A 22,799-nucleotide genomic window follows, 5' to 3' on the forward strand; every position below is an offset into this window, starting at 1 on the left:
AATTGCCCTTCAATAATCTGAAAAGATTTTGTCAGGTAGCAGAAAAAATGAGAGAGCTAATATAAAAAATAAAACTGTTTTTACATCATTAATAGCTGCAGCAAATTCTCTATTTGAATCCAAGCCTAGCCCTCTAGACAGATGCTGCTTTCCTGGGATTGCAGATGGAAGCATCAGTTCAGGCTCTAGGTTCTTTTGGAAATTTCTCTTTTGGAAACTGAAGTAACTCTTCTAGGATGAATCTGAGAGTATTCTTGTTCCTTCAGAGTTAAGCCTTACACTAGCCAAAAACAGTATGAGAAGACCTCTGGAGTTAGAGGGAAGGCTGTATGGAAATTCAAGCCTAGAAAACTTAAGCTTATTTCATATGTATGTGCTCCTTGGTTCTTAAGGATTCAGCACAGGGAAATCACATCTTGCAAATTGTGCAGGACATATGCAATGATAGCAAACAGATTCTCCTTGTGGCAAAGCATGCTGTGTCAGGATCTGTAGCCTTCTGTTGTAAAAAGTACATGGAAGATACAGCATGAGCTGGTTTGTATACACCCATATACTCAGTGGGCTGCAGGTTTCGTATCGTACAAACAAATAAATTTCCTGTCTTGAGGATAAGACAAAATAACTCACTAATTTTGACAAAAATTCAGTTTCACAGCCACAAGAGTGTGGGTCTGCCAGGCACCATCTACCTGTGTGGGATGGAAGCAAAGGCCAAATGAGCTCCCTTTCCTGACACTTGTGTCTGTTTATGTACTCAGTTACACCTAAAGCAGCTGCTTTCCCTGCCAGTGCCGAGCTCATGTACCCACACCCTGCCCTGCTGCCTGAAGGAATGTAAGGAGAAGGTTGCCAGCTGCCTCTCCCTCCCACCAAAGCAGCTTTAACCACACAGCCTTTTCCTGCAGTGTCAGCACTGGCAAGCACAGCAGAACCAGGGGTGCATTGCAAGAGGAAACTGCCTCCAGGGATGCATGGGGAGAGGGCAGTTGAATGGGTTGTTTTGGGGAGAGGCTTGAACCTGGAGTAGAGTTGGGGTCACTGCTGGGAGAACTACAGGATTCCCTTCTATGTTTACCCTTACAAATTTTCTGTGTCCAGCACTTGCTTAGTTTAGGTAACCACTTATTTTGCTTGAGCTTCTGCCATCACCAATCCCAGCTTTCAGAGCTCTGTTTTAACCTGTTCTGTCTGGGAAACACAAGCCAATAAGGAATAACAGTTATGTCCCCATACATTGCACCAGCAGCTGGGAATCATGTGGTGGTGCAGTGGGAGGTACTGACCTCCTGCCTCACACCCTTTTTTTAGCACATGCAGTCACAAAGGAGCAGGATGCTGCATGTGCTCCAGTTTGTAATTCCCAGTACAAACACTCATGCAGAGCTCTTGGGTGTGTATTTCAGTTAGAATTACACACACCATGTATTCTGATGATGAATTTGCTACAAAACTAGAGAAAGTTAATAAATTATTTATGACTTGACAGATTCCTGCTTATAATCCTTGTGGCTATTGCTGTACTGCTGCTAGATTTTAGCACCTTTGAGAAGGGACTTCATATTAAGAAATTTGTCATCTGAAAAATAAAGCCTGTCAGCACATTTGGTACAGAGGGGCTTCAACGATCCAAATAATCTTCTAAGCAGGCTTCTTTTATCTTTCTAGGGGAGGTTTTATAACTTCACTGTAGAAAATCCAGAGAAATATATTGTTTCTCTTCATAAAAATTATCTTTATGATTTAGCTTCTTTGTTATCCTTACCTCTGCTGAAAATGCAGTCACATAAATGTTGTAATATAGGTTCTTGCACAGATCTACATGGATTTCCTGACAGGTGAAGAAGCCTCCCTTGGCAGTGGAATACGTCCAGTCCTTACTCCTTGCCAAGGCAATGGAAGATTTTAATTGTGAGTTTTCATACATTCTTACTTTGCAAGTTTGCTGGATTCCCGCTCAGCTCCTGGGGGAAGAGAATTCCCACCAGAACTCCCTGTGCAAACATTTTAATCTGGTATTAGTGTGGTTTTAATATTAGGCATTTATGGACGTAGGGCAGGACCTCAGATATGTTACACCTCATGTTTTCTTACCCAAAACCATGCAATTGCTTCTACAGGAGCAACTTAGCACTACACCAGGATAACTTAGTTCAAACCATTCTTTAAGGAGGTGTTGTGGTTTAATGTAGTTTGGTTTTTAGCTGCGGATGGAGACCACAAGCTATGGAAGCCATTCCTTGTATGGACCTTGGCAGCTTCCTTCAGACCTGACAGAACCAATCAGCTGGCTAGTTTTGAGTGCTGACACTCTGTTAAACCACTTAAGAAAGCTGAAGACACCTCTGTGAAATCACATTTAGAAATTAACAAACCCTGGGAAAAGCTCTCTTGCTTCTGGCCTTTGAACAGATAAGTGGATGCTGGCAAGACCAGGACGTGAGGCCCGGCCCTGGTCTGCTGCACGGCCTGGTGGGGCCGGGCCCTGCTCTGCTGCATGGCCAGGCTGGCCCAGCCATCCACAGGCCAGGGCGAGATATCAACTCTTTCAGTGCACACATGAAACCTGCAGACATCAATCCTCTCCTGAGTGAGAAAAAAGAAAAAAGGAAAGACACATAAAGAAAATAACATGGAGACACCAGGGTCAGTAAAGAAGGAGTCAAATCCCAGATGGGAGAAGGAGGAGATGTCTTAGTCTTGGGCTGAAATTCTCTTGTAAGGCTATGGGGAAGATATAATTGCTGCATCAGACTTTTTTTCCCTGTAACCCATGGAATGCTTTAGTTAGAATGTAGCATTCTAACTAAACATGTCAGCAGAGGCACCTGCAAGCAGATGTTGACATAGCTGTGATCCATTGAGAATCTTGAAAAGAGAGAAATGAGTGAAATGAAAACCCTTGCCCCAGGAATGGAAGAAGAAAACCTCTGTTCCCAGAGACAAGAGAACTTTTGTTTCTATACTAAAACGGCTCATCCTTAAAATTGTACCCCAATAAGCTGAAATGACCCATGGTGGTAGCTGTGGGAAAATGACCAAAACTTTGGGAGGGACTTCACAATTTCAGATTTCTGGGTGGCTGCTATTTGTGAAAATTAAAATCACAAGAGATTTTTTTCTTGTGGAAAAGTCTCCATGGCATGGTAAGAGAGACTCCTCTCCCTAAGTGGACTGAAAAAAGATTATTTTAGGAGTGGCAGGCTGACTGAAAATACCAAATTTGTCTCTTTACGATGTTGGTGGGGAAAAAAAAAGAAAAGTTGGGAGGAGGAGAAGTATTTTGAAAGCTTATTCGGATTTCTTACTGTTTTTCTTTTAATTCTGTTAATAAAGTTTTCTTATACCTTATAAATCTTGAGCCTGCTTTGCTCTCCTCCTAATCCTTATCTCACAGCAGAAAATGAGTAAATAATTCTAGTGGGTGCACTGGTGTTTGGCCAGTACTAAACCCACTATGGGAGACATGAAATCAGTTACTCCAGAGCACAGAAATTGTCTTTTGCACAACTGCCCAAAGGCAGCCAAGTGAAGACAACAGTACTGTACCTTTTTCCTCTGTGACAAACATCTGGTTTGCAAGGCCACATCATGAGCAATCAGTTAGGAAGAAAACTTCAGTCTGGCTTGGTTAGGTTGAGTGAGCTGACCCCATGCTCTAATTTCATCCATGTGACTCTTCTGCCACAAGTCTTGGTACAGACAACCTAAATGGCTTCTGACCCATGTCTGTACCGAGAGAGAAATGATACAGCTGTATTTCTGGATGCCAAGGCTAAATTCATCATCCCTGCTGAGTCTGGGCTAATGATTGTGGGCACAGTGCTGCAAGATCTGGCTTCCCTGCTTCCAGACTAAAACTTGAATCTTCATGTTATCCTGCATAACATGGAATCCCTGGAAAGGGATTAGCTGGATGATTATCTTACACTCCATCACAGGGTGACCAATCATTGTCTTGGATACCTCACATTCTCCAGGCATGCTGTAGATTCTGGTTTAATTCAAGGTGCCATTCCACCTACTCTATCACACACTGCAGGCCTGACACACAGTGCTGCTGTTCAGATTTGGTCTCATGAAACAGAGTGGAAAGAGCAGGGAACAGGGCTCTAAATTTAGTCTGTTTGGAATGCCACACCACTCAGTATGCCCATCTATTTTCAAAGCTGCAATAAAGCAGCATGGCAATACTAGTAAATGTCATTAGTTCTTTGAATTGAAATAATTACTTCCAGCCAACAGTAATACATTAGAGCAATTCTCATCTACTACATTGCAGTAATTCTTGGCAGTGTGAACACAATGAATCTGATACATATACATACATATAATGAATCTGATACAACCATCCAACTAAAACTTGGAATATAAATTCTCAGCCAGTAATCACTTCCTTTTTGCCTCTTTTCTTTTTAGTCAAGGCAGAATGATTATTTTTTTCAGTCAGAGAGTCATAAAGTTTTTGTTTGAAGTTTTTATTGGTTTTCAAAAATGTAGTTGATTGGTTAATGTGATTTTGTTGTAAATAATCCTTCTCTTTAACAAAATCCTTCTCTTCTCAACAAATGCCATTTCAAAGCTTTAAGATATTTACCTTATTCACCTGAATTTTTTTTTTCAGTTAATAGATTATAAATTTCATTACCCAAATATATAGATACACTATCATGCATCTTAACTGGGCTATGAATATTAAAGCACTGATCTTGTCCCATTTTCTTTAGAAAACTTTCCATGAAAAGTGTAGCTCAAGCATACCAAGTGTGTATTCTTTTTCTCTCCCTAGTGTTTCATAGCTGTATTGATAAAAACAGCATCATCAAATAGCATCAGCATTTGAAATGCTCTGAAATTATACAGAACCCAGTATTTTGTCACTGTAGTTCTTAAACCTGATAGTGATTTCTCTGTTGTTGGTATAAACCCCTGGTACAAATGGAGTTATTGCTGACTTATGTTGGAGAATTAAGTCCTACTGAGGCTGTTACCACTAGAATGGGCTTGGGAATGGAACTGGGAACTTGATTTCAGCTCCTTCTATTTGTGAACTGGTCTTCACTATTTGTACTCTCTGTCTGAACTACAGTCCAAACACTACATCTTAAGAGATTCAGAGACTTCAAACTGGTTGAGAAAAGAGTGTGCTTTGATTCTTCAACTATTTGTGCTAAATTTTGAACAATCGTACTGAAATGAGAGGAGAGAGCAACTCATACTTGCTCCAAAGAGACGCTGGTTAGACAGTGAGCACATACTCTCTGACATCTTTTAAGAAACTACTTCAATGCTTTCTGACACCTTTAATAGATTATTTCAATACCTTTAAAAGGTATCTTTTGATGATCACATCTTTGGTTATCAATGGTATGGAAAGATGCTGATGATTCCAATGTAGAAAAGCATGCTAGAAGGCTTGATCTATGTCACAGGTTATGAGAAGACCTGTACAGATATTGTATAAACCACTGGTGCTTTTTTGCCCAATGGCAGATTTACAGACAGCTAGAAAATCCCTCCAATTCGAACACAGAGGAAATGCTGAACTTCATGGCTGCGCTCTGAATGATTAGTGATAGACAATATCCTGCACAGCAAAGGGGAACCACCAGTCACAGGATTTTATTTCTTCATTTAATTTTCCTTACGAGCTATTTGTGTTTATTTGTATGATACTTTGCCTTGCTGGCAATCACTAAAGGAATGCCCCTAAAAAACTGAAATGTTAAATGTTTCTTTTGTTTCTTTTTCACAACAAACCTTCCAATACCACTGTAATGGAGAAGCAGAGTTTTATGCAAGCTAAGCAAAAGGAGTGGATGAAACTACAGTTTGAGCAAGAACAACATAATGGGGAAAGGAACAAAAATATTTACAGCAATGTAGAGCTAGGGAAGCCCATTTCTGAAATGTCCAAATTGACAAAAATAATAAGCAATTCTGAATCTCTTTCACGCCCCTCCCTCCAGACTTCATTATTATACTTTCTTCAGTATATTCAGATATTCTGAACCAAACAGTAGGAAGGATTTTTACTTGATATTGCTTCCAGTTGTTTTCATTCCAGAATAGATGAATTATAGAAAAGAAAGTAAAAAACCAGTTGTGTCTCTGAAGCCCAGCACAGAAACAAATTGTATCACTGCTTTGACAAACATGTTAGGCTCAGTGAAAACAAAATTGCTTTTTATCTTGCTGTTCTATAATCAGTTTACAGATTGCAGAAACTTATAGAAAAGATAAAATGGTCAAAGACTTGGAGACCCCATAAAACCACATTTGGTGGGGGTTTTTTTGCTCATATGTGCAAGTCCAGTAGAGATTGTTAGTTTAAGTCTCAGGCTTATGATCAACAGGTTGGAAAAGAATTTTAAAATGCATATTTGTAGGTATATTCTTTCATAAGATAATCCTCTTAACCACTTCTTTCTCAACTGTGTGAGCAAAAATCAATTCTCAAGTGATTAGGAACTTGAGTTATGAGCATTCAAAGACACTACTCCATGATATGAAAATGCTGGAGGCAAATCATAGTCACCTAATAAAACACTAAAATACAGATGCAGAAATATATCATACAGAGAAATAAATCCTTCGTGACTCTAGTTCTTATGCTGTGAAATTAATTTAGGTAATTCTTATTTTAAAATGAAATCAGAAGTACCATAAAATATCATTCCATCCTGTAGTAATAAATCTGATGGATGTTGCTATAATTGGTCATGTTGAAAAGGCCTTTAGCAAAAGAAAATAATACTGTTACAAAAAATACAACTACAACTCTCCAGCTGACTTAGGAACTGAATCAGACTATCTAGGCTCATAGCCTAAGGACAGCTTTCCTTTCTAGTCCTGGCTCAGGGAAGAACGCCACTGCCTTTTACATGATCCCTAACAACTTCATATATGATGTCCTTGATCATTGTCCTGAGCAGTTTGTTGTTACCAGATAACATTTCTTTGCCTGATTCATACTTTTGACTAAGTAAATGTTTAAGTAACTGTGGCCAGGCATTCCTATCTCTTTTGGATACTTTTTTTCAAGTATCTTATTTTTAGTGGGTTTTTTTTTGTTTGGAGAGTGCAATATACACACACAGTTCTGCTGCTGCTTATCAACTTTTGTATTCCAACAGATGCAAATACTTGTAGTGGAAAGCAAGGGATAGATTAATGGGTTTTGGAGCATTTTTTGCAACAGATTTTTGTACACTGACAATTTGTTAGCAGCAAATCTCAAATGAAGAAGACTTCAAAGATTCTACAAGAAAACCAGTAATACCCATTTGGGAACATGGGAAACATAAAGAAACAATGGCTGCCACAGGAACAGGAAGGACTGTTTATAGAATCTTCAGGATAAAATTTGGATTTCTGCACTGTTTTCATTTACCATTTAGTTCACCAAGGGAATCCACTGATATTTTCCATGGAACACCCTGAAGGGAGACAGAAACTGAGTCATAGTATTTTGATTCTATAAAAACTGAATAACAGTATTTTGATTATATTTTTAAAAATTTGTACCTTTGTGTAGAAGTAGCAAGAAAGCTAACAGTAAATTTCATAACACTGTTTAATATCATTCTCAGTTGTTGGTACTGTCTGGTTTACAAAATATTTTCTGGAGCAAGGAGGCTATAGAGTAGAGCTGGGAATTTGTTTCAGTTACAAAGATTATAATATCTGTTCACAATCATGGTAGAGCACTACAGGATTGCTTCTCATCTTCGGGAAGATTTCTATGAATTTTTCCTTCGTTCTGTTTGTTTAGCAATGAAGAGTAAAGTGATGCTTTAGATTATTCCATTCCATTTTCCAGTGTTAATACCAAATCCCTAGCCTTTTGTGGACCTTTATTTTAATGATAATCACTAAATAAATATAGGAATTTAGGAAGCATTTTTCAAGACAGTGTTTTCCCCACCATACTTCAGTCAAAATCCTCCTACTCCAATCCCTAGTTATGCAGCTACCTGAGCAAACACCTCTAGCACTAGTTATTAAAACACCAGTTCTGGCTTTTTATCATTTGAGCTACAGCAAGGGATGAGGACAAGAGACAGGAGCCATGGGACAGAAGATGCAGAGAGCTCTCTTTGGAAAGGAAATTTTCTTTGCCATCTTCTTCCATCTTGCTAAATACAGACAATAAAACATGGTATAAAATAAAATAAAATTTAAAAAATTAAAGTTAAATTAAATTTTGTATTTCTCTCTAGATTATATTATACTTACAGGTATCTAGATAGTAGAGATTTAATCTGTTAACAGACAGACAAAAACCCAATTGTTTTGTACTTAATTTTTAATGTTTAATCTCTTCTGAGATATTTCATTGCTCAGACACCATCTTCAATGAAAAATGTAGTCATTTAAAAAAAATTGATTGTACTATGACAGATTATATACAATACACCATCCAGTATTTATATTTCAGTCTGGCATACTCTAGGTACATTATTATAATATTATTTACATATTTCTTCCTGCTGATCCTTTCTGAAATACATTTCACTGATCCTCTGATACAGTTTTATCACTTGAGTCTGAACTCAAATTGTTAGTAAGACTGTCTGGGTGTATCATGACTACAAAGAAACTGAGAAATTGCCCATGTCTGCTATCAAGGTATTATATCACTCCCTGCTAAGGTGAGAAACATACTCTAGCTTGATGCTAGAATCCACTTCAGTGAAACATACTGCACACCCTCACCGAACTCAGAAACATGCTGGAGAGAAGATGACTATTTTGTTTAGTTTCTTTTAAAGCAGTGTTCTTGACGTGGGTCTAAGGTATGCCTCACTGTCTGCATTGAAGGCTCATACACTATTTGCTTTCCTTGCTTCCAGTGCCATTTTAAAATGTCAGTGTTCTCCCTGGAACCAGACAAAAACCATGGAATTCCAACTAAATGACTCTCAAAGTGCAGGCTAATTTCAGCAGCTCCATAAGTAAACTCCAGCTGGGTATCTTCCTAAAAGATACCAGAAGTCCCCCTTCACATCTGCCACGCAGGTGCTCTGTTGCTCACATCTATGACAATGAATCGGATACCCTGTGACCTTTCAGCTTTGCTGCCCCTTTGTGCATATCTCATGTGTCAGAAGATATTGAATATGGGAAAAAAAAAAAAGATTTGCGGATAGCCTACTGCTGCATATTTAATGGAAAACCGAACACTGAGCAAATAAGCTGGATTGCTGACATTAAAATGTGTTTACTTATCTTATTGTAACATATTTTCACTTAGTCTTGCATGAAAATTCATTCTTGGCACTGATGTGGAAAGCAATATAGAAGTTGCCTATCTTCTAGAATTCATACTGTGGAAAATACACTCTATCCAGGAATTTGATTGTTTCAGGTCTGCAATAATGCCCAGGCTGAGTAGTCAAAGCTTTTTATCTACATCCTTATCTCAAAGATGTTGATTCCAAACTTACTTCAGTCAGAGTACCTAAGAACTTGTTGAGAAATAATTTATCTCTCAACAGCAAACTGTTTATTCCCAGTTCTTTTCACAAACAAATTTAATATATATAATTTTCCAGGATGACAACCAGAAAGTTGAGTGAATGCAGGAAGTCATGTACTAAAATAAACAGGTTGCAGGTATATTTAGGTAAGATTGCTTGGATGTAAGAACAGGCATGAAAACAGAATTAATAAAATATTGTTTATAGTATTAAAAAAACAGTAGAGCTCTGCTGTAAGGAACAAAATTACAGAGAAATGAGGAGGTTTGGGAATGATACATTGAATTGCAATTACTTTCCATCCAATATCTGAAAGACACTTTGTTCTGGAATACATGCATATACAGAAGTTGGCTTTTGAAACTACACTTCGCTTGTCCTCTTTCTTTCATCTGAATATGACTCATCCAATACAGACTAGTTACTACCAACTTATGATAGTACTGGTGAACAAGAGTTCTGATCTAATGTCAATGTGTAGTGAAAAGTACAACTCCAAAATGGACTACTCCTATGATGTGTAATGGCTTTACACATCAGTTGTTGAGTTTTCTCAGCAACATCTGAAAATACACCTAGGAAGAAGGAACAGAGCCAAGCATGCCCTTCCAGACTACCTAAGGCAGATCCTTGCATAGGCTCGTACTTGCAATGGCATATGATGTTTTATTAACTTGAAACTAATGACCATTGATTTTAAAGATACCATATCAGAGAAAAAACTTGAGGGGAAAAAAGCACTAATTAATGTAAAACAAAGGAGAAAAATGACTGCTTTCCTTTTGTGAAAGGAGCAGATGTTTATATGTGATACAAAAGTCATAAAATAAACAGATGAGAAATAATGTCTTGGAGTCAAGGACCCTGACTTGAGATAGGGAAGGACTGCTCAACAATGTTCTGATTTCAGACTGGCTTGGAGTAAGAACAATAAATACCAATGAAAGGTAGGATTCTCCTCACTTAGTGTATGGACTAGGTTAGATAACTTCTCTCATTTCACACTTTACCCTTTAAAATGTATCAGGTTTTGACAGGGATCTAAATATCTTGTCATTCTTAGGTCCTGTCATTCATTCATTATCTTTAAGCAGCTTTAACACCAGTTCACTCAGTTATAGGGACTTGTCAAGTGCACAAAAATTTCCAATTGGCACTTATCAGCCATATTACCTTGTGTTGTCTTTGCCTGGTCTTTCTCAGAGAGACATGGCCAAAAGTATGAGTCTAAGAAACAGTTTTATGCACCAAACCACACTAATATCCATACAGTTTTCAGATGCCTTTACATTACTTCTGCAATTGGTCTGGTAATGTGATAATGCTTGAATCCTGAGACTAAGAATTGCTGAATGAAAAAGCGCTCCTTGCTTTGAATTTAAGGAGCAGCATATTATAAAGCAGGGAAAATAAAATCTTTGTCGAGGTCTCATACTGCCTAATTTTAGCCTCCTAACCTTAAAGCAATATCAGCATAGACTTTGTGTGATAGAATTAGTAAAGAATGAGATTAGGATATTTCAAACAAATTATTTAGAGGAGGGAGGAAAACTTTGCTCTTTGTCAGTTTAAGGAACCTGCATTACCTCTCTGGTGAGTAGACTGCTAACAACTGAAGATATTGGGCACTATTGCACTCAATTCTCATTCCAGCACATCAGCAGCAGTATTTCAGAATTGAAGTACTTGCCCTCCTCATCTACCCAGGAACTAAAACTAGGTACCCACACACTTTTACCCCTGGGATGGCTGACTTTAAAAGTGCTACTCCCAGCATAAGACACAACTTAACAAGAGGCCAAAGGGCTGCAGCTGCAATGCAGAGTTGTCTAAAAGCACATTGGGCCTGGCACTGACAGAGCACCCAGTGAACTGTGTCCACTCTAGAAATAAGAATGGCAGGTCTGGGAAGAGTATTTTCAGCTGCCAGCCACGCACTTTGTATGAAGGTTATTGTTTCTTTGGGTGCACTAAAACTCTTTCACAAATACTTAAAGAAAAATGTCCTTTCCACAGAGGGGAATTTCTGCTTGTGCTAACTGCCCTGGTAAGTGTGTGGGACAAAAAGCATAATTTGTGCCAGTCTTTATTGTTTCTTCCTCCCCACATGCCAGCCTTGCAATATCTTGCAAAAGACAATATGAGGACTGAGTGATAAATTTGAAAAACTGCCACCTCCCTAATGATTAGCAAACCCCTCTGCTTTTGCATGTTGTTATCACATTCCAAAAACTGGGAAAGTAATGTCCTGAAATTAAGTAAGGTTAAATAGCCTTCCTAACAGAATAATCATGCAAGTTGCTTACCTGTTCTGTTAATCACAAGAAATAGGCATTTAGTGGCATCAAACACAAAACAGAAAGAGAAAGCTTCATATTTTGATGTCTGATTCTTCTGACAAATGACTATCATTATCGTCTTCTCCTGTGAAACCATCTGCAAACAACATATTCTTAAATATCAGAGTGAATATGTAAGCTAAAGAAATAATGAATACACGAAGATTCCCCAAGGCAGCGCAGAATCGTACGTGCTTTGAAAGCTAATGCTGACAAAGTATGCATGATGCTGTGTGGTATTCAGAAGCTTCTCTTTATTCTTACATTCACTATGTATCTGGAAACCTACTGTACTGGGCACAGTACTGTGATGAGTGGAGTTAAATTCACAGTTGCCTCTTGATATACCACAATATGTCATTCAGCAATACCACTGAGGAAAATGTAATTACTATGCAACATCTTGTGCTTTCTTGGGATTGCTCACTAGTAAGTAAGTAAGAAATAAGTTCCTGTCAAGACTGCAGGAGTATTGTTGTAGAGATGTAGGAACAGACCAGCTGGGTCATAAGCCATGATGCTGTGTTGAAATAACTGGTCACAGGGGATATATTCTTTTTTAGCTGCAGGCTGTATGTCTTTTCTTTCCACCTGAGTGTGCAGAAACTTGCTCACTGTTCAAATGAATGCTCATACAATGCATTTATCTTCCATAATATCCCTGAAAGGTAGAAATCTTAACAGAGAAGCAACTGAGGGCCAGAAAAATTAAAACAAACAAACCAATCAAAAAAATCCATGTAAGGACAGAAATTAACAGTTTGGTTCCACTTGACATCTCTCCCCTGAGACTCCTTCCTTCCATAAAGCAAATAACATGTAACTCCTGTAGGCACTGATCTCCTGCTGAACACAAGAGTGAAATCTGACACTGGCCTCCAAAACACTTTCTGAGCATGACCCACCTGAATCACCACCCTTTTCTTTGGAATAAGGACCTCCACTCACAGCTTTTTCTGCTACTACAATGACTGTTGTGATTACCAGGAGGAAGAGGCATTAACACCCACATATTTTCCCAATTTCAGTAAAAAAATTCAAAGCTCCTATTATGGATCTATTTTGATTTCTTCATTTTAAAGTCAAATATGCAAATAAAATCAAAGGTACCTACAAAGAACAGAAGAGATTCCCACTTGTGACTTCTAAAACTTGCATGCCATTCTGATAATGTGGTGTGGGTGTGAATAATAAAAAAGATGCACAAGTAGTTGTTCATGTTCATTGTCTTTTCACTGGATCTGGCTCAGCATAGACTAAGGAGACTGAGGCCTCTGATTACTCTTGGAAAGACCTGATTGCTTCTCATACCAATGTTTAAATTATACCATCATAGAATGGTTATGGGTGGAAGGGACAACATCACCTAGCTCCAACCTCCCTGCCATGGACAGGGACAGCCTTCACTAGAGCAGGGTGCTCAGGGCCCCATCCAACCTGGCCTCGGACACTTCCAGGGATGGGGCAGCCACAACTTCTGGGCCCCCGTTCCAGTGCCTCACCACTCTCACAGTAAAGAATGTCTTCCTAATATCTAATCTAAACCTATTATCTTTTTGTTTAAAGCCATCAACCATTGTCCTGTCACTACATGCCTTGTAAAAAGTCCCCCTCCATTTTTCTTGTAGGCTGCTTCAGGGACTGGAAGGCTGCAATTAGGTTACCCCTGGTGTCTTCTCCAGACTGAACAATCCCAATTCTTCATCTAAGAGCTGCTCCATCCCTCTAATCATCTTGGTGGCCTCCTGTGGACTTGCTTCAATGAATTCATGTTCTTCCTGTGCTGGGGACCCCAGAGCTGGACACAACACCCCCGGTGGGATCTCAGCAGAGCAGAGCAGAGGGGCAGAATCCCCTCCCTCCCCTGCTGCCCACACTGCTCTGGATGCAGCCCAGACACATTTGGCTCAGGGGTCTGAGTGCTCATGGCTGGGTCAAGTCCAGCCTGTCACCCAACAGCACCCCCAAATCCTTCTCAACAAGGCTGCTCTTGATCTGTTCATCCCCCCGCCTGTGTTGATACTGAGGATTGCTCCAACTCTTAATTTAAACATTAAGCTAGGATGCAGGAATACAGCAGCAGGAAAATAGTAAAAATGCTTCAAGAAAAACCAAGCTGTCTGCAAACCAAGACTCTGCAATGACAGAGAATATATTCCCATGAGGGTAACAGACTTGTTTTTTTTCTGAATTGCTCATTTTCACTCTTTTTTGCATTTTGCTTCTCAGAGACATCATCATAACAATTAAGCACTCTAAAAAGTTTTTTTTCTTGATGTCTGTGTGTTCAGAGCAGTTTGTTTTGAGTTTACACATTGCTGGCAAATTTTTTTTCCAAGAAAATGCAGTTACTGCAGGAAAGTATAATAATCTTGAATAAGGTTGGTTTGACTTATTACTGATGCAACTTCACTGGTTTTCAGAGGGACCTAACCAATGAACAAGGTGAGCCGAGTACATCAATGTTCCATGTACTCCAGAGAAGCCATTTGGAGCTGATATTCCAAAGTGGAAGAACAGCTAATAAATGGAAACAATCTTTTCCCCTACCAAGATGTTAAATATATTTTTCTTAACTCAAGAGCACACAGATAAATATAAATCTTAGCTAATAAAGTATTTCAACCAAAGTGTATTGGTTCAAAATTGCATTTGGCTTGCTGTTGCATAAAGTTTGTCCAGCTTCTTGCTCCAGAGTTCTTGAATATTGCAACATGTTGTACTGATCACTTCTGTTTACTGGAAGTTACATGAAGTTACATTACTTCTGTTTACTGGAAGTTACATTTACTGGAAGTTCCATTTTTTTGGACTAAAAATTGCAAAATTATGCATACTAATGAGTTTAACAGATTCATAATGTTTTAAGTACAGAGCTCCATATTTTTAAATTCCTTTCCATAACAGTGTGCTGAATTCTTCATTACTGTAATCACTTAGATGAGAAAATACCAGCACAACAATTGCTTTATTGCAAGTTCCTTCTAGCCCCACAAACATCCTGGGAAAAAAAAAACCCAACTATGCAATTCATAGAAAATGTTGCCTGCATTGCAAGAGGTTCTAAATAGAAAAAATATAAAACTACAAAAAGTAATCTACCACGGTATTGCTGTTTCAAATCTGTTGGAAAGAATTAGCCATCTGTCATGACAGCAGCTTGACCTGATGGGCCCTGCGGAGCAGCAGTGAGATCAGCAGGGTCCCTGCTGAGCCAGCAGTCCTTTCCTGCCCAGTCAGGCCCTGATGCTGTTCCCTGGCACAATAGGTTGTCCTCAGCAACACTGCTTCCACTTACTTGTTCTCTGTGATCTGGAGCACCACTGCTGTCTGGATTTTCAAACAGCAACTGTGCAAAAGTCATTGAAACCATGAGGTTCCACAATAAACCCAGGTAATAAGCTTGCCTGAGTAATATGTCAGAATCATCTGCAGATTAATATTTAACTTCAGAATTTACAGGTGGCCATAAATCCCATGTTTTGTTCCCTTCATAGGAAACCAGAGACAAAACTGCACTGCCTATGAAATGTGCTAATGTGAATGAAGCCTCCAAACCTCATCCATTTCCCTCCTTGACCAGTGTATTATTTTGATCAGTTAATGGTTTACAAAAAAACACTGATTAAGGAAAGGATAAATCATAACAAAGAACACAGGATGGGAGGGTATAATTCCAGTCTCGGTTACTCTCTCATGCTGTTGAAGAGCAATAACACAGAAAATTAAAAAGAAACAAAGGTTTAAAAATTATGTAACCTGGAGAGCTGAACTGCTCCTGCAAGCCGCTAAGTAAACTGTTGAGGTGGTGGAGATATTATGTACTTCATTTTAGTGGTGTAAGAAATTTTATCGGTGAGCATATTCATTGAAAACATGGGACTATCAGCATCTAGGCCACTTGGATGGGACAGCAGTGCACTGCAGTAATTAGTGCTTGCAGAAGCTTCTGAGATACACAAGCACAAACACATCTACATGCCAGTGACTTCTACTCATGTTACTTCAGTTACACTTACGAGGCTCTTGAGGTTAAAATTATGCTACAAAATTAAATTAATTCCTCTTTTAATATGATTAAGATCCTGCATAATATTTAGACACCGTTTATGTGTTTCAACAGTTTTAACTTTGCTAACTCTTCAGTTCTTTCTACAGGCAATTAAAAAAGACATGACTGAAATTCTTCCATCTCAGTCAAATGGATTGATGAGTTTTAATGGAGAACATTTATTCCAACCTTTAATTAAGTTTGGCAGTCTGAAATCATTAATCTATGCTTTGAAACTATGTACTGTAACGTGAGCATTTAAAACCATACAAGTCAATTTTGTTATAAGGTGGATGTCTGAGTGATAATGCAGCTTTCTAGAAGCTGCCTTTGAATCTTTTAAATTTCCTTTCCTTAGTTCATGACATAAACCAATAAGGATTTGCCCCAACAGGGGATGAAACCAACCCCAGTGTGACACTGCTTTGGCCAAAAGCAACCATTTAATCTTGCAAGGTTATTGTAAAAGTTGATAGGCAAGAAATCTGATCTACATTTTCCATCCCATGTAAACCTTAACACAGTTATTGCTTAAAGAAAGAATCAACTGCATTATCTGGTGTTATTCTGCTAGATTATTCAGTGACTCCTACAACCAATTTCCTTGTGAGCATATTTGCAGTAGTTTAGCCTTTGGGGTGGAAATAATTTCATTTTAATATGTTTTTTGGAGCACTGCCAGAGTTACAGGCATTTTCTATGTGAGAGAATTCTACAAGCATGAAAGTGCATACCTTGAGATTCTGGGTTCTCTTTCTAGAAGAAAATAAGGAGTCTCAAAGAGCATTAAAGTATAAAATCTTTCTAGTGGCCATCTTGGCTACTTGTCAACATCTGCCAGAAGACCTTATAGTTATTTTTTTGGCCTTTACTGATGCTTTAAAATCCAGCACACTCAAGATGGATGAGAGAGAAAAAACTACAGAGAATTCTCCCAAGTGGCTGCTGTTTAGAATACAGTGATCAACAAAACACACCGGTTGGGGATACCTTTAAATAAGCCAATCTCTGGGTTTGATTTAACAGTTTGAGCTGCTGTCACAGAACACGTGGAATCCTGTGAACAGGAACAGATCTTTCTGGTAATAGCTTTTCAGGTTGTCACTGTTCCTCCACTGAGGTTCCCCCCGCCCTTTTCCAATCTCAGGGTGAACTAGTGGTGTGAGTGTTCCCTCTCTTGGTTGCACAGCTTCAGCTTCAGGTCTGTACTAAGCTGCAGTTGGTAGATAATTAATTATTATGGCCTAGAGGAGGTATGGAACTTTTCAAGCAATAGAGTACAAAGTAAAGCTGATTAAAAAAAAAAAAAAAAAAAAAGACTATGTTTTGCAGGCATTTGAAATGCATGCCTTGAATTTCCTTATGAAGAATTCTTAGTTTGAAAGGTTCTGATACTCTCTTTCAGAAGTCAGATGTAAAATCCAAAATCAGAAGTAAATGGGAAATGCAATTGTGGAAAACGTGAAAGCTTTTAAATAACCACTTGTCCTGTCCTGACAAAAACAAGAAACATGAAATTTAATTTTATGGATTTATTTTTGATTTTTTAGAAAGAAGTTAATTTAGGAGAATAGGTCTTTTTGAGTTAAGGATTTGTGTTCCATTACTACACAACGACTTGGCACTGTGAATGTTTCCAAAGGTTTGTACCACTGAACTGTAGGACTTGTGCACAATAACAGATCCCCAGCTGGATGTTTCCAGCAGTCACACCACAACCATGTTGTCTGATGCACGTACGCTAAACAGGCAGTGCCAGGGAAATCCTTTCATTTTCCCTTCCACACAACTAAAAGGCCTATCTCTCTACAGGCATACCCCTTATTTAATGAAATCCTACACACCTCAAACTGGGTGCTAAAGGTGCCACTACTAAAGGAGAGGGTGGCACCTCTTTAATTTCATAGGCATCATTATGATATGATTAACTCTCTATTGTGGGAGTCAGGAGAGTTGCATTTGTGGGGAACTGTGAGTTTAACATTAGACAAAAGAAATACATATTTTCTAAAGGGCATTCACAGCTAGTTTGTCTAAGCCTTGAAATCAGAAAAGTATTGTACCTGTCAGCCTAAAGGAAAATGTGGACTACAGCTTATATCAACCCTGAAGATGGTCTCAATTTTGCTTGAGATTTAAAAAATTAGGATATATCAGATTTCTGGATCATATGAGACAACATTCACATTACTGCTTTATAAGTTTTGCCTGCTTATAGGTTTTGTTGAATAAATGCTTATTCTTGTCAAATGGAAAATGATCCACCAAAACACCCACTAACAGTGACCCAGTCATTTAACCTCAAGCTGCCCATTTCTACTCTCTAATATAATTACTCCTGTTTGGAATAGGCAGTGATGAAATGATCTGGCCTTTCTGTATTATTACTTGATTAATTTTTCCATATTTGCTGAAAAAAAATGAAATCAGTTACTGAACATTCTTATTAATATTGAAGTGTCTCTGCATCTCCTTCATGCTCTTTAGGACAGTTGCTATATAACAAAAAAGTATTTCTCCTTTCTTCTTCTGCACTACTGCTAAGTAAATTTTCATTAATAATTATTAGGCTTTATGACTTTTCAGAAAAAAAAATCAGTTTAATCTAATTAGTTTAATATTAACATCTTCTGGTAAATATTTTTAGACCAAGGACCATTTATTATCATTTGTGTTTCCACACTGGCTGGGGCTAAAGGATTTTTTGACATTTTAATTCTATATAAACCAGGCTTATGATTACAAAAAATGAGACTTGGCTGCTGTGATGCAAAGAGCATGAGATGGGGCTCGTAATGCCAATTTGGTTCCCAGGATTTATTTCCTATGTTGAGATTCACAACAGCCACCATGCTAAATTCTCAGATACCTAATTAAGACAGGAAGGAGGAATAGGATGTGTGAAATTCTGGCTACTCCAGTAAACACAGCTTAAGTCTTTCTCAATCTGCAAAAAGTGTCTTAAGATAACCTCCATCCATGTACATAAAGTCCTTCTACCATTTCTGGAGCTGGGATCTAATGCACGAGCAGTGGCCTGCCAAGATTAATGGTCAAACTTTCAGTGCCTTGGTTCTAAGCATTACCCAGCTCAAGTGCTAAAGCCCACAGATTCAGGTCCTCTTGGCTAAACATCTACCACTGCAGGATGCCACAGCCACCTGGGCTAACATCAACTCTAAAGTAAGGGGAAGGCCTCTGCTTTTCCAGGCCCTAGATGCTTCTGTGGCAAACTGGAAAACAAAATATATATATATATATATATATATATATATATATATATATATATATATATATACACACACACACATACATATATGTTTATGCAGTTGCTTATTTAAGTGGATATTTAATTATCCACTTTACAAAAAGTCAGCGGTATAAGCTATATAAATTCTTTCTGGGGCAAAAAGATGTTACCCAATGGGTTGGAATATTAAATAAACTAATCTCTGCAAGACTGGTGGCTTATTTGGGAGATCAGATAAATGTAAGAGCCTTGAATACAATTTTAGATGAGCTAAAGAATTATACATTCTTTCCATGATTTTATTTACCTCTTTTTGCTGAGACATGAAACCTTTAGTCTGTGACCACAGAAATTACATCATCATCAGTGTAAGATCAGTATGGCAGGTCAGGAACAGTGTTCCCAATATAAAATAAAGGGATTTTTTCCTTTTTTTTTCTTTCCTCTTTGGCATCTTTTTTTAACTACTCTATAAAAGGTTCTTCATCATATACATTTTTTTAAACTTTAGGACATGTACATGACATCTTTTGCCCGTTATAAAGGTTTGACCACCTTTACTTCAGGAAGGAACACATTTTAGAGAAAATTATAACATGTACTGCGTGTCAATTTTTTTTGAGTACAGTTACTTCTCTCGACTGTTTCTTAGTAGATAGAGAAATACATTATTAGTTTGCTTGCCCTGAAGCGTGACACTAATTACTGCTAATCATTCTGCCCATGTTTATTCTTGATGTACAAGCAGCACCTTCTGCCAACCACATAAAGGCATCAGAGTGAACCAGATATCACAGCAGCTTAATAGATCTAGCCATAGCATGGTTTTAATGAACTCTATACTCCTGTAAATGTCTATTATACTTATGGAGCTCTGTCATGAATGAAAATTAGCTCAACAGTCATTAACTGAGACAAGGAGAAAGGTCACCATGTGCCTTTGGAAGGTAATGCTTGCACTTACCACAGCAAGGCTGTGAAAATCAGATGGAAAACTAAACTAAAACTTATCTCATGGTATATTAGAGAGGAAGCATGGTTAGAACCAGGCAATGATCACTAGGATGCTGACGTTCTACTTCTGCTTGTTTGTTGTATGACAAGCTCTTCAGATTATTACCTGCCAAAATCAACATAAGACAACATATCTGATGTCAAATGGGAGAGTCATAAGAATGAGCGTTTCAATTAATCTCTCTGTAACAGCTGGTATGGTAGCTCACCACAGTATTATTGAACTACCAAGCAGGTATAAAATAATGCTACTTAATGAGCTGAGGAGATGAGGACTGAGTAGTAAGGGAGAAAAACTAGAACAATTGACTTCAAGGCTGTGCAAGTCTTGCTTCATTAACTGAGTAATTTTACAATAGTCTCACAGATTAGAACAAGCCACTTCAACCAGCCAAGCTGCTGGAACAGACAGTTACTACTATTGGTGCTTGCAGAATTCAAAATAATTCTATTGCCTATATCTCAACTTTTTACCCAAGGACTGGATCTACCTGGACATAAAAATCACCCGTTGACATGGCAGACAGTCTACACGACCATGTCTCACCCAACACACCAAAGGAGAGCACCTCCTCTCTCTCTCTCTCCCTCTATTTAGATGTATAATATTTACTCTTATTTATGCATTGAGACTGGAAGACAAAATTTAACTCTGTGGGCACCATGACTGGAAATGTGTGCCTCTATCACTCTAGACATAAGTTTTCATGTTTCTGAGGGAAGACAAGAGGTAAGACAATTCTGTCCAATACTGCTAGGGTGAGACTGATTGAACTCTGGTGGATCCAACCAGACTCTCTTGTCAGGAGGACCTCACATGATGTATTGCCCCCCCTTACTCCTATGCCTTCAGCAACAAAACTGCACTAGCCAGAGGACACTATAAACTTAGATCTTCTGAAAAACATTTCTGGCTCTGAAGCCACAGAACCATAGTTTTTACTAAATAAATTTTAAAAAATCTATAAGACAGAGTTTAAAGGAAAAGAAGATTAATGACTTACATGTGACTGCAACATTAAGCATCTCAAGGCTATGATTTCTCAGAAATAAAAAAAGTACCAGAAGAAAGCATTATTTTACTAGGTAAAAAATCGTTTCTTCTTATGCCAAGATATCAACCACCTTGTTTTTGCTATGATGGATGAAATTACTGATCACTGTCCAAAACCAGGCAGACAATCTCTAGCAACACAATAAAGACCTTGCAACACAGAACACCAGATATGTGTATGTACAGGTAGCACTTGTGATATCAAAGCCCTTTTAAACTGATTCAGAATGGAGACTCCATATTTTGCATTCAGGAATGGCTACAGCTACAGCTGGGACCAGTTGCTTCCTTCCACTGTGAGATGTGGCATTTTATGAAATGAAAACATTTTCTTACTTTTTGACCAGTTTTAGTCAAGCTGCCCCCTACACACAGACATTAAACAAAAAATTCATTTAGCATATAACTTCTCTTTCCCAGAGGCTGTTCAAGTGCTGGAACAGAGAGGAAAGCTTTGATAGGTACAGGAGGCAACTAAGAAATGCTGTGAGCTGGTGACAATTAATGGCAATTAATGCCCTGTAAGATTGCCACTGGAAACTGTCACATCCACCCCCTACAGATTAACAGTATTTCAGGTGTTGAGACTTTACAAGATAAGTTTTGGACTTTTCAGAACAGGTGTTTTTGTGTTTTGCTCTGTTTGGCTTTTTCCAGATGTGAAAGCAGCAATCCCACTGCAGTGTCACAGAAATAGCTTGGAGTTGGAGTATATTTGTTCTTTGACTGTTTTGATAAGAACTGTGTTCTGTCTCCTCTGCCTTATTTGTGTGGTCTGCACCATGCTCCTCCCTGAAAGTACAACACACGAACAGGAAGACCAGGAGTTGAAACTTGCAAAATGCTGTCTTTGTCTGCAGACCTTGGTATGCTATACACAACGTGACAAATTCTGTTTCCTCCCCACTCTACCACGCATATTCATAAGCAAATAAAACAGCAGCACACAAACAGAACCAGTGATACATATAACAAACAACAGAAAAAAACCCTAAGAATGACAGTAAAACGAAAAAAATCAATTAAGAGATTGTTTGCATGGCAGCTATTAACTAATATACCAAGGAAGAAATCTCCCCCCTTTGGGTAAATTACTTTAACAGGCAAATATCACCCAGTGAAGGAAACAGCTGATCAGAACGGAAATGTAAGGTTTCTGAGCTTTTAACTAAGTAGGTGTTCCCTTATGTACAGAAAGCAACTGAGATTTTCAAGTGAGATCAAACACAAGAAAAGAGAGTGAGAGCAAAATGCCCATGATGCTGACTAATTCAACATGATTTTGTACAACGTTCAAACTTGCAACTGATTCATTGTCTTCTTCTGGGAAAAGGCTGTCAAATGAGGCTGGCACTAAAGTCACATTTTTGCTCTTTAAACCTGCTTGCCTATTAGCATTCCTTCCTGCAGGAGAACTGAAATCAAACGCAGTATGTTTCACACCTGTAGCTACGAGACTTCTGATTTTGATAGCAAGAAGCATCCTTATGTACTTATTCTGCAGTGTTGTTATTTATTCCCCTTCTACAAGAAAGACAGCATTTTCTAGAAGTCCGTATTTTCTCTTTGCACCTTTTACTCAAGGCTACTAGCATGCAAAGTGAACTAT

At 38.4% G+C, this 22,799-nt stretch overlaps 1 protein-coding gene across 4 annotated transcripts in view; it reads right to left on the minus strand.

Moving 5' to 3' along the window:
- Positions 1–22,799, minus strand: part of GABRB1 (gamma-aminobutyric acid type A receptor subunit beta1) — a 109,018-nt gene that overhangs the window by 84,980 nt on the left and 1,239 nt on the right. The gene's annotated exons all lie outside the window — the stretch shown is intronic.

This window comes from Zonotrichia albicollis, chromosome 5 (genome assembly GCF_047830755.1).
Source record: "Zonotrichia albicollis isolate bZonAlb1 chromosome 5, bZonAlb1.hap1, whole genome shotgun sequence".
Classification (NCBI taxonomy): domain Eukaryota; kingdom Metazoa; phylum Chordata; class Aves; order Passeriformes; family Passerellidae; genus Zonotrichia; species Zonotrichia albicollis.